Below are 13,493 nucleotides of genomic sequence, written 5' to 3'. Positions count from 1 at the left end.
TTCTCTTCTCTACCTAAATCTGTGAATCTCTTTGGGTACTCCAGGCTGTGGAGAGCACATGGGGAATTGATTACTGGCTAGATTGCTCTCTCCTCTTTTGACTCCCTCCATTCTCCTCCTGGTCACTTCTGTCTCCCTCATCCCTCTTCTCTTCTCCATGCAACTCCGTGAATCTCTTTGGGTGTCCCCCACTGTGGAGAATCTTTTCACCATTAACCTAGATGTTTTATCATCAGTGCTGGGTGGATGGAGAAGTCTTGAGGCTACTGTAAGAATAAGACTGAAAGCCAGGGGCAGGAGGCTTAAATCCAAAACTTGAGAACACCAGAGAACTCCTGACTTCAGGGAACATTAAACGACAAGAGCTCATCCAAAAGCCTCCATACCTACACTGAAACCAAGCTCCACCCAAGAGTCAACAAATTCCAGAGTAAGACATACCGCACTGATTCTCCAGCAATGCAGGGACATAACCCTAAGCATTAATATACAGGGGGCAAAAAGTCACACCAAACCCAGAGACACCTCAAAACTCACTACTGGACACTTCAATGCAGTCCAGAGAGAAGAAATCCAGCTCCACCCACCAGAACACGGATGCAAACTTCCCTAACCAGGAAACCTTGACAAGCCACTAGTCCAACCCCACCCACAGGGAGGAACCTCCACAATAAAAAGGAACCACAAACTTCCAGCCTACAGAAAGGCCACCCCAAACACAGCAATCTAAACAAAATGAAAAGGCAGAGAGGAATAGTCAGAAGGTAAAGGAACATGATAAATGCCCACCAAACCAAACCAAAGAGAAGGAGACAGGGAGTCTACCTGAAAAAGAATTCAGAATAATGACAGTAAAGATGACCCAAAATCTTCAAAACAAAATGGAGTTAGAGACAAATACACTAGAGACAAGGATTGAGAAGATGCAAGAAATGTTTAACAAGGACCTAGCAGAAATAAAAGAGAGTCAATCAATAATGAATAATGAAAACTGAGGTCAAAAGCACCTGGAGGGAACCAACAGTAGAATAACTGAGGCAGAGGATAGAATAAGTGAGGTGGAAGATAGAATGGTGGAATTAAATGAAGCATAGAGGAAAAAAGGAATAAGAATTAAAAGAAATGAGGACAACCTCAGAGACCTCTGGGACAATGTTAAACGCCCCAACGTTCAAATCACAGAAGTCCCAGAAGAAGAAGACAAAAATAAAAGCCATGAGAAAATACTTGAGGAGATAATAATTGAAAACTTCCATAAAATGGGGAAGGAAATAGCCACCCAAGTCCAAGAAACCCAGAGGGTCCCAAACAGGATAAACCCAAGGCAAAACACCCCAAGACACATATTAATCAAATTAACAAAAATCAAACACAAAGAACACAAATTAAAAGCAGCAAGGGAAAAGCAACAAATAACACACAAGGGGATCCCCATAAGGATAACAGCTGATCTTTCGATGGAAACTCTTCAAGCCAGAAGGGAATGGCAGGATATACCTAAAGTGATGAAAGAGAAAAACCTACAACCCAGATTACTATACCCAGCAAGGATCTCATTCAAATATGAAGGAGAAATCAAAGGTTTACAGACAAGCAAAAGCTGAGAGAATTCAGCACCACCAAACCAGCTCTTCAACAAATGTTAAAGGATCTTCTCTAGACAGGAAACAAAGAAAAGGTTTATAAACTCAAACCCAAAACAACAAAGTAAACGGCAAAGGGATTCTACTTATCAATAATTACCCTAAATGTAAATGGGTTGAATGCCCCAACCAAAAGACAAAGACTGGCTGAATGGATACAAAAACAAGACCCCTATATATGCTGTCTACAAGAGACCCACTTCAAAACAAGGAACACATACAGACTGAAAGTGAAGGGCTGAAAAAAGATATTTCACACAAAGTGAGACCAAAAGAAAGCAGGTGTAGCAATACTCGTATCAAATAAAATAGACTGTGAAATAAAGATCGTGTAAAGGGACAAAGAAGGACACTACATAATGATAAAGGATCAATCCAAGAAGAAGATATAACAATTATAAATATATAGGCACCCAACATAGGAGCACTGCAATATGTAAGGCAAATGCTAACAAGTATGAAAGGCGAAATCAACAGTAATACAATAATAGTCGGAGACTTTAATACCCCACTCACACCTATAGATAGATCAACTAAACAGAAATTTAGCAAGGAAACACAAACTTTAAATGATCCATTGGACCACTTAGACCTAATTGATATCTATAGGACATTTCACCCCAAAACAATGCATTTCACCTTTTTCTTAAGTGCACAGGGAACATTCTCCAGAACAGATCACATCCTGGGCCATAAATCTAGCCTTGATAAATTCAAAAAAACTGAAATCATTTCAAGCATCTTTTCTGATCACAATGTGGTAAGATTAGATGGCAACTACAGAAGAAAAAACTTAAAAATACAAACATATGGAGACTAAACAACATGCTTCTGAATAACCAACAAATCACAGAAGAAATCAAAAAAGAAATCAAAATATGCATAGAAACGAACAAAAATGAAAACACAACAACCCAAAACCTAAGGGACTCAGTAAAAGCAGTGTTAAGGGGAAGGTTCTTAGCAATACAAGCTTACCTCAAGAAAGAAGAGAAAAATCAAATAAACAACTTAACTTTATACCTAAAGCAACTAGAAAAAGAAGAAATGAGAACCCCAGGGCTAGTAGAAGGAAAGAAATCATAAAAATTAGGGCAGAATACTGTATTGGTGTTTTTCTTTCTGGCTTACTTCACTCTGTATAATGGGCTCCAGTTTCATCCACCTCATTAGAACGGATTCAAATGAATTCTTTTCAATGGCTGAGTAATATTCCATTGTGTATATGTACCACAGCTTCCTTATCCATTCGTCTGCTGATGGGCATCTAGGTTGCTTCCATGTCCTGGCTATTATAAACAGTGCTGCGATCAACATTGGGGTACACATGTCTCTTTCAGATCTGGTTTCCCTGGTGTGTATGCCCAGGAGTGGGATTGCTGGGTCATATGGCAGTTCTTCTTCCAGTTTTTTAAGGAATCTCCACACTGTTCTCCATAGTGGCTGTACTAGTTTGCATTCCCACCAACAGTGTAAGAGGGTTCCCTTTTCTCCACACCCTCTCCAGAATTTATTGCTTGTAGACTTTCGGATAGCAGCCATTCTGACTGGCATGTAATGGTACCTCATTGAGGTTTTTTTTTTTTTTTTTGCTTTTTTTTGTTTTTGTTTTTTTTCTCATTGAGGTTTTGATTGGACTCCATGGGAGAAAGTGAGGGTGGGATGATCTGAGAGAATAGTATTGAAACATGTATATTATCAAGTGTGAAACAGATTGCCAGTCCAGGTTGGATGCATGAGACAAGTGCTCAGGGCTGGTGCACTGGGATGACCCAGAGGGATGGGATGGGGAAGGAGGTGGGAGGGTGGTTCAGGATGGGGAACACATGTGAATCCATGGCTGATTCATGTCAACGTATGGCAAAAACCACTACAATATTGTAAAGTAATTAGCCTCCAACTAATAAAAATAAAGGAAAAAACAAAACCAACAAAAAAATTAGGGCAGAAATAAATGAAAAAGAAACAAAGGAGACTATAGCAAAAATCAACAAAACTAAAAGCTAGTTCTTTGAGAGGATAAATAAAATAGACAAGCCATTAGCCAGACTCATCAAGAAAAAAAGGGAGACGAATCAAATCAACAAAATTAGAAATGAAAATGGAGAAATCACAACAGACAACACAGAAATACAAAAGATCATAAGAGACTACTATTACCAACTATATGACAATAAGATAGACAACTTGGAAGAAATTGACAAATTCTTAGAAAAGTATAACCTTCCAAAATTGAACCAGGAAGAAATAGAAAATCTTAACAGACCCATCACAAGCACAGAAAACAAAACTGGAATCAAAAATCTTCCAACAAAGAAAAGCCTGGGACCAGAAAGCTTCACAGCTGAATTCTACCAAAAATTTAGAGAAGAGCTAACACCTATCCTACTCAAACTCTTCCAGAAAACTGCAGAGGAAGGTAAACTTCCAAACTCATTCTGAGGCCACCATCACCCTAATACCAAAACCAGACAAAGATGCCACAAAAAAAGAAAACTACATGCCAATATCACTGATGAACATACATGCAAAAATCCTCAACAAAATTCTAGCAAACAGAATCATACAGAAACAACATATTAAAAAAGATCATACATCATGACCAAGTGGGCTTTATCCAGGGATGCAAGGATTCTTTAATATTCACAAATCAATCAATGTGATACACCACATTAACAAATTGAAAGATAAAAACCATATGATTATCTCAATAGATGCAGAGAAAGCCTTAGACAAAATTCAACATCCATTTGGGACAAAAACCCTCCAGAAACCAGGCACAGAAGGAATATACATCAACATAACAAAAACCATATATGATAAACCCACAGCAAACATTATCCTCAATGGTGAAAAAATGAAAGCATTTCCCATAAAGTGAGGAACAAGACAAGGGTGCCCACTCTCACCACTACTATTCAACATAATTTTGGAAGTTTCACCCACAGCAATCTGAGAAGAAAGAGAAATAAAAGGAGTCCAGACTGTAAAAGAAGAAGTAAAACTCTCACTGTTTGCAGATGACATGATCCTCTACAGAGAAAACCCTAAAGACACCACCAGAAAATTACTAGAGCTAATTAATGAATATAGTAAAGTTGCAGGATATACAATTAACACACAGAAATCCCTTGCATTCCTATACACTGAGAAAACAGAAAGAGAAATTAAGGAAAAATTCCATTCACCACTGTGACAAAAAGAATACTTAGGAATAAATCTACATAAAGAAAAAAAAGGCCTATATATAGAAAACTATAAAACACTGGTGAAAGAAATCAAAGATGACACAAATAGATTGAGAAATATACCATGTTCATGGATCAGAATAATCAATTAAGTGAAAATGAGTATAGTACCCAAAGCAAACTATAGACTCAATGCAATCCCTATCAAGCTACCAATGGTATTTTTCACAGAACTAGAACAAATAATTTCACAATTTGTATGGAAATACATAAAGCCTCAAATAGCCAAAGCAATCTTGAGAAAGAAGAATGGAACTGGAGGAATCAACCTGCCTGACCTCAGACTATACTACAAAGAAAGCTACAGTCATCAAGACAGTATGGTACTGGCACAAAGACAGAAATATAGATCAATGGAACAAAATAGAAAGCCCAGAGATAAATCCATGCACCTATGGACAACCTATTTTTGACAGGCAAAAATATACAGTGGGGAAAAGACGATCTCTTTTAACAGGTGGTGCTGGGAAAACTGGTCAACCACTTGTAAAAGAATGAAACTAGAACACTTTCTAACACCATACACAAAAATAAACTCAAAATGGATTAAAGATCTCAATGTAAGACCAGAAACTATAAATCTCCTAGAGGAAAACATAGACAAAACACTCTCTGACATAAATCACAGCAGGATCCTCTATGACCCACTTCCCAGAGTAATGGAAATAAAAGCAAAAATAAACAAATGGGACCTAATTAAACTTAAAAGTTTTACACAACAAAGGAAACTTTAAGGTGAAAATACAGCCTTCAGAAAGGGAGAAAATATAGCAAACGAAGCAACTGACAAAGAATTAATCTCAAAAATATACAAGCAGCTCCTGTAGCTCAATTCCAGAAAAATAAATGACCCAATCAAAAAATGGGCCAAAGAACTCAACAGACATTTCTCCAAATAAGACTAACAAACTCATGAAAAGATGCTCAACATCACTCATTATCAGAGAAATGCAAATCAAAACCACAATGAGGTACCATCTCAGGCCGGTCAGAAGGGCTGCTATCAAAAAGTCTACAAACAATGAATGCTGGAGAGCGTGTGGAGAAAAGAGAACACTCTTACACTGTTGGTGGGAATGCAAACTAGTACAGCCACTATGGAGAACAGTGTGGAGATTCCTTAAAAAACTGGAAATAGAATTGCCATATGACCCAGCAATCCCACTGCTGTGCATACACACCGAGGAAACCAAAATTGAAAGAGACACGTGTACCCCAATGTTCACTGCAGCACTGTTTACAATAGCTAAGACATGGAGGCAACCCAAATGTCCATCGGCAGATGAATGGATAAGAAAGCTGTGGTACACAATGGAATATTACTCAGCTATTAAAAAATGCATTTGAATCAGTTCTAATGAGGTGGATGAAACTGGAGCCTATTATACAGAGTGAAGTAAGTCAGAAAGAAAAACACCAATATAGTATATTAACACATATATGTGGAATTTAGAAAGATGGTAACGATGACCCTATATGCGAGACAGCAAAAGAGACACAGATGTAATGAACAGACTTTTGGACTCTGTGGAAGAAGGCGAGGGTGGGATGATCTGAGAGAATAGCACTGAAACATGTATGTTATCATATGTGAAATAGACCACCAGTCCAGGTGTGATGCATGAGACAGGGAGATCAGGGCCAGTGCACTGGGATGACCCTGAGGGATGGGATGGGGAGGGAGGTGGGAGGGGTGTTCAGGATGGGGAACACATGCACACCCATGGCTAATTCATGTCAATGTATAGCAAAAACCACTACAATATTGTAAAGCAATTAGCCTCTAATTAAAATAAATTAATTAATGTTTTTTAAAAAAGCCTTATCTGACCCTCTAACATGCTCCAGGTACTGCTCCATTTCTTAAAATCATTTACACACTATCACTGCATCTCTATCTCCTTGTAGTTCTTCAGCTTCCTATAATCTGGCTTTTGCTCTCAACACTCTAGAAAACCATGCCTGTGAAGATCACCGTAGGCCTCTACATAGCAAAATTCTGTATTCACTTCTCTATTCTCACCTCAATTCATCTCTCAAGAGTACTCAACACAGCTAAATAACCCTCCTTTTGGAAACACTCCTACAGGTCTGGCTGCTCCTTCTGTCTCCCTGCTGAATCCTCCTTTGCTAGCTGACCTCTAAATGCTGACTTCCCATGGGGATTGGTTCTGCACTCTCTTACCCCTAGATAAGCTCATCTAGACCTGCCATATTAAACATGCGTTCTTTGCTGAAGACACATTGCATACAGAAAAAAAACGAAAGGCATAACTAAAGCTGAAGGAAAAACCGAAGACAAAACCCAAGGTATACCAAATAGTTGAGGCAAAGGTAGATGAATAGGGACCCACAAAGAAGACAGGAGGACCAACCAGGAAAGTGAGAGGAAAGCCGGGAAAGTGTGGTGATCTTGAAGCCAAAGGGGAAAAAGAAAAAAAAAACTTCAAGAAGGAACAAGTGTCACCTCCCAGCTCTGTTCACTGATAGACGGTATTAAGACTGTAAAACAGTCACCGAATTTTTACAAGGAAGGAGTCCATTGGCAAGGGTCAAAGATACATGCTGTGGAGTGGAACAAAAACACAAAAGATAAACAGAGATGACAAATCATATGGTTCCTGAGACAAAGATTAAAAAGTAGCAGCCTTCAAGAAGAAAACTGAGTTTAGCAACAATACAAAGATATCTAGGGTCTTAGTGGACCATAAGTTCTTTATGAAGGGTTATGAGGTAATTGCTTAAAATGCTTATGCTTATGAAATCTTAAAATTACATTAAGTAACAGAGTGTCTTGATCTCTTTAAGTACTCTTGCCATTATACCCTGTGTTGGTCAGAACGCACGCGTAATACTGAGTTCAATTCTGGGACAGTGTATTAAGACTAGACAGAAGTGCAAAGTATGGTGAGAGACCTGGAGACTGTTATCACCCAAAAAATGGCTAGAGGAACTAGAAATATTAAACATGAAAAAGACTTAGATGGAATGTGACAGCAATCTTCAAGTTTATATAAAGTGTGATCCAATGGCTCTGCAGGTAAAGAATTCATCTGCAATGCAGGAGACACAGGGGATAAGGGTTCCATCCCTGGGTCGGGAAGATCCCCTGAAGGAAGACATGGCAACCCACTGCAGTATCCTTGCCTGGGAAATTCCATTGACAGAGGAACCTGGCAGGTCACAGTCCATATGGTCACAAAAGAGTCGGACATGACTGAGCAACTAAGCACAAGTATACAAATCACCTAGAAGGGGGATGACATTATTTGGAGTATAACCAGGAACAGTGGATATAAGGATAGCTATGGAAGCTATGCATACAGCATTTTAGTCAATTAAAAAAGTCCTCAATTTTAAAAATGCCTATTATATACTGGGTAGAAAGCCACAGAAACTTTTTTTCCTCTCAGATGTCACTAACAAGCATTTCTTATTCTCTCCTATATGGCTAAAACTCACACCTATAATCAAGTCTCACTTGACTGTACCCCCACTACAATGCTCTTTCAACAGAATCTGTAATATCTAAAGGAATACTGGGATAATGGAAACAACTATGGTACAAAGAATATTGCATATGAAGTCAGAAAACACGGTTCTGCTATTAATGAGGAGTATGTGAATGACCAATAAATGATAAAGTGCTATATAAGATCATAGTCAAGAAGAAAAAGAATTAAATTCTAAGCCATAGAAAGAAGAGGAAAAAAAGATAATGGAATATAAAGGAAAGTCGTCTTACCACAGTTCTTCCCTGTTCTCTTACTCACTCCTTGGTTATTCCCACAGCCATTAACCCTATTCCACTACATTTCTGCTAAGAATCCTGAATGAGTTTCCTGGGGCTTCTGTGACAAAATACCAAAAGATGCAAAGTTGAAAACAACAGAAATTTATTGTCTCATAGTTCTGGAGGCCAGAAGCCCCAAATCAAGATGTTGGCAGGTGCACGTTCCCTCTAAAATCTGTAGGGGGGAATGCTTCCATCTCTTCCTAGTTTATGGTGGTTTGCCAGAAATCTTTGGTGTTCTTTGCTGCATCCATGTCTTCACATGCGAGTCTCTGTGTCTCTTCTCATAAGGACACCTACTCCAGTATGACCCCATTTTAACTTACATCTTAATTATATCTGCAAAGACCCTATTTCCAAATAAGGTCCCATTCACTGGTAGCAGGGGTCATCAGGATTCAACACATGTTTTTTGAGGACACAACAAACCCCCATCTTGGAAACTCACCATTCCTCCCAAATCATTCCTAGTCTCCCCCCTCTACATATTCATTATCACCCCAACTTGCCTCCCTGACCTCTCAAAAACCTCTATCTAATCCCTTTCCTCAATCATATTAGTAGCATGTCCTTAGAACAATGGACCAGAAGGGCAACCTCCAATTAAAAAGACCTGTTTCTTCTGCCTAGAAAGTTCCAAGGAAAGAACATTTTTGGTTCAGTTGCTGGGGTTACCCCCCCCCAAAAAAAAAAGATATACTATTGGGGAATCCAAGTGAGAATTCTGAATGCAGTTTTTTCTCATAGAGGAATTATTAGAAATTGTGGTGAAGGTCTTTCAGTCCATTAAATTAAAGGTTATATAAGATGCAACTGGTTGACCTAACAAGCGAAATGTCATGAATACCCTTATGTATAGAAAAAAATGCATCCAGAGTTTCAAAAATCTTACAAAGGAATTTTTGGGTTATATCAATTTGTAAGTAAGAGGCTGCTTGCATTTTTAAAAAATGGTAACAAAATAGCACAGCAACAATATAAATGCTCCACCTCAGTGGAAGCATCTTCAAATTGAAGTTGAAGTTGTTTTCAGAGAACTGAGTATTGAAAAAGGATCAGTCGGTGTTTCTCACACTCAAATCTAGGTGTTCAGAGAATTTTTTTAATTCTGTTATTTTTATTTTGATAACATTAAAAATATATAAAGTATCCTGGATTATCTACACATATACCCATTAAATGAGTGATGGCACACAATTCAGTGCTGCGTTTGAATTACAAAGGCATAGGTGCCAAGAAATTCCCTAAAATAACAGTGCTTAATTTTTAATGTACTGGAAGCATGTCTGGCTGCTATTAGGTTGGCACATCCTAAAATCATAATGACAATCATGACTCAAGACTCTTGTATTCCTGCTGTGTTTTCAAATCTGTCATAGAGACAAAATTTATCTCTTGCAGTAATGATTTACAAGAGCTGAGACTTTTATCTGATAGTCTGAAAATGACAGTGTGGAAAAATAACATTAACACATAAACTATCTCAAGCTAAGCAGAAAATAATACTGAAAGGTGTCTGTATCAAGTGGAAACCAAGTAATTACAATGTGCTATATGAATAAAGGTAGTGCAACTATCCAAACAGAACAAAGAAATGGAAAAATTAACTTGCCACATACTGCCTGGTAATGGCCAATGCTAAATCAAAAGAAAGCATTCCGTATCATTAATTGTATTACTGCATGGAGATGTATTATGTTTAATCCTTACAACAGTTTATTAGCAGGATGTTTCACAGAGTATATGTTAAGAAAATTAAATTTTCCACCCTTGTATCATGTGCCATACTGTTAAACTGGCCCATTAAATTAAATGCAGGGGGACATGGAAGGTGCTCAGGAAGGTGGTGCTAGTGGTAAAGAACCTGCCTGCCAATACATGAGACACAAGAGGCCCGGATTCAATCCCTAGGTGGAGAAGATCCCCTAGAGGAGGGTATGGCCACCCACCCCGGTATTCTTGCCTGGAGAATCCCATGAACAGAGGAGCCTGGTGGGCTAGTCCATGGGGTCATGAAGAGTGGGATGCGACTGAGCACACTGCATGGAACAAGAGGAGGCACAGAAGTGAGAACATGCTAGAGAAGGTTCATGAACTAGCTGGATGAGATGGAACGGTCGGCATTTGGCAAATGAGACGATTTAGGGATAAGGATAATGGCCATATGTAAAAACAAGGCCTTGCATAAATTAAGTACTTTGTATTTGCTCAAATAGTCTTTTGATTTCAGTTCAACACATGTTCTAAGCACTCAGTATAGCAGACATCAGAGGCATGAAGACCAGTGAGAAAGGAGAGCTATACTCAACGGAGCCAGAGCACAATATGGAAGACAGAAAGAAACAAATAAATGCAATAAAATTTAAGAGTGAATAATCTAAGAATGTACACAACTGCTCAGAAGATTTCCTGTGATTATCTCATCTTGGACAATGAAAAAAAAAATGCAGCTGTCAGACTGTATATTGGGAATTTCCTCAGTATACAATTATTTCTTCTTGGAAGAGAGGTCAAAGTGTATATTTTATCCTCCCTAGGTTCTCAAAACCCAGCACAGTGCCTTACATATAATAATCCCTCAAATATTTAATAAATTAATAAACACTGAGCATCTTTTGGTTTTATGGGGGGCTTCCCTGGTGGCTCAGATGGTAAAGAATCTGCCTGCAATGCTGGAGACACAGGTTCAATCCCTGGGAGGGGAAGACTCCCTGGAGAAGGGAATGGCTACCCACTCCAATATCCTTGCCTGGAGAATTCCATGGACAGAGGAGCCTGGTGGGCTTCATGGGGTCACAAAGAGTTGGACACATCTGAGTGACTTTCATACACACACATAAATGGTAGATAACTTTATATCCAGTAGGACCTGGCAAGAACAATATTTTGATTACCAAGTTATCTCCCTAAGTAAGATAAATGAGTTGAGCTGAGAGTAATGCAGTCCTCAACTCTTCTCAGGGAGGAAATAAGCAAATGACAGAAAATCACCAATTGTGATGCAATAACCTTGGAAGAGACAGAAGAATGAAGAACAATCATTTACATGGGAGAAAAAGAAGATATGTTTATGAAAATCCTGAAATCTGGTCTCAGATCAAGAATATTCTTGTTGGTATTGCAAATATTCTTTTGGGGTGATGCTCTGAGACCCAACCTAATCCTTGTCACTTTCTCAAGACAGGAGATTACCCTGTCAAGTAAAAAATACCTGTTCTATTTTGCATTCACCACCACCACCACCATATAACATTATCTTGATTCTTCCTGTTTGCCCCTGCCACACACTCACAAATATGTAAGCTACTGAGAGTAGTGATCTATCTTATTACCAGCTATATCCCCTGCAGTTAGAACAGCATCTAGCTCATATTAGCTGTTCAATAAATGTTTGTAAAACATATGAGTGGCTCTGCTTTCAGTCACAGTTATTCAAAGTGAAAGAATGTCCCAAACATGACAGTATCCTCTGGGCTCAAGGATGAGACCATGAAGTTACAGGTAGCTGAAAGCAATTCATAAAACATAAAGATAACTGTCTGTGAGGGTTGTGGAGGAGGGAGGTGTAAAGCATTTCCTCAAAAGTCTAGTATGCGTTTGGTTTGTTAAATATTGGCCAATAGTAATAACAAGAACGTCACCATACAGGTCTGACGCTGAGGAAATAAGTCTGGGCAGAGAGAGAGAGTTCCTATTTGAACTGAGGAAGAAGAAATGACAACACTGGGCCTTAGAGGAAGGGCTCGCAGAAGGTTACAAACCCAGAAGTAAAAGGTAAGGCAGAAAGTGACGTCATCGAAACTAGGGCGTGGAGAGTTTTTAGAAGATTCAAGAATCTCAAGAGATTCAAAAGCTACAAAGGGGTCTTGTGGAACACAAAGTGAGGGAAAACTTAACATTTTTTTTTCCCTTCTGTAACAACTTGTGACGCATTCGGTCTCTTTCGCTCGAGGCCTTTTTGGCTGCATAAAACGCACTTCACCCATCCGACCATTCGAACTGTCGACACCAGAGAAGCCCTAGTCACCCTTCCATTGCCTCCCAATTCCACCTTCCCGTGGACATCTCTGCGGTCCCCCTGCCGTCGTCTCCCCGCCTTCCACCCCGTTCTCCCCGCTGCTTTTACCTCTCCGGGCACCGTACGAGAACTCGCCGCGTCAGGACAGAGCCGCTCGGGTCAGCACCGGGTCGCAGGCTACCCGTTCCCAGAGGAGGCTAGACCTGACGCCGCCGGCTTCCGCAAAAAAGCGCCCCGCCCGCGCGCGGCCCCCTGGGAATGTGAGCGCTCGTCCAATGGCAGCGAGAGGCGGGGCGGGGCCGGCGGTGTTCCCAGTCCTCGTACTTCCCAGGAGCCGCACTGCATCCTGGGAGTGGTAGTTTCGGCTGACCTATCGCCTACGCTGTCGGCTGCTCCTCCATCAACAATTCTCATCATCAACCAAGCGCTATTCCGTTGAGAAAACGAGAGAAGGTAGGGCCACCAAAAGCCCAGCATTGAGTTGGTAAGGTCAATGAAGAGCTGAGCTTTACCAACCGTCTCCCTGCTTAGTCGCAACAGGTAGCGTCACCTGTTACTTCATAGACAAGAAAGAATTCATCTGACAGGAATTCCCTCTACTTTCGCCACGACATTTTTTAACCGCTTTGGGTCGCTCAACAATCCTTTCTCCCATTCCTTTCAATGATAGTTGTAGAGTAGTAGTAGTAATAATAATAATCAACTACTCTCATTGGCTGTAAACTCCCTCATCCCTTTTATATCCCTATTCCTTCTTACCAACTTGAGCTCCACTAAGAAACTCGTCTGTC

The 13,493-nt window shown here is 39.8% G+C and overlaps 1 protein-coding gene across 3 annotated transcripts in view; it reads right to left on the bottom strand.

Annotated features, from left to right (window-relative positions):
• The window catches only part of VAMP7 (vesicle associated membrane protein 7), a 76,389-nt gene extending 63,445 nt beyond the window's left edge, over nucleotides 1-12,944 (bottom strand). For all 3 annotated transcript variants that reach the window (XM_065915685.1, XM_065915686.1, XM_065915684.1), the window contains exon 1: nucleotides 12,811-12,944. The gene's annotated coding sequence lies outside the window, so the exon portion shown is untranslated. The remainder of the gene's footprint in view (nucleotides 1-12,810) is intronic.
• Between the last annotated feature and the right edge of the window lie 549 nt (nucleotides 12,945-13,493).

Source organism: Muntiacus reevesi, chromosome X (assembly GCF_963930625.1).
Source record: "Muntiacus reevesi chromosome X, mMunRee1.1, whole genome shotgun sequence".
In the NCBI taxonomy this organism is placed as follows: Eukaryota; Metazoa; Chordata; class Mammalia; order Artiodactyla; family Cervidae; genus Muntiacus; species Muntiacus reevesi.
Note: the sequence above shows the minus strand (reverse complement) of the source record. Positions and strands in the feature narration are given on the sequence as shown.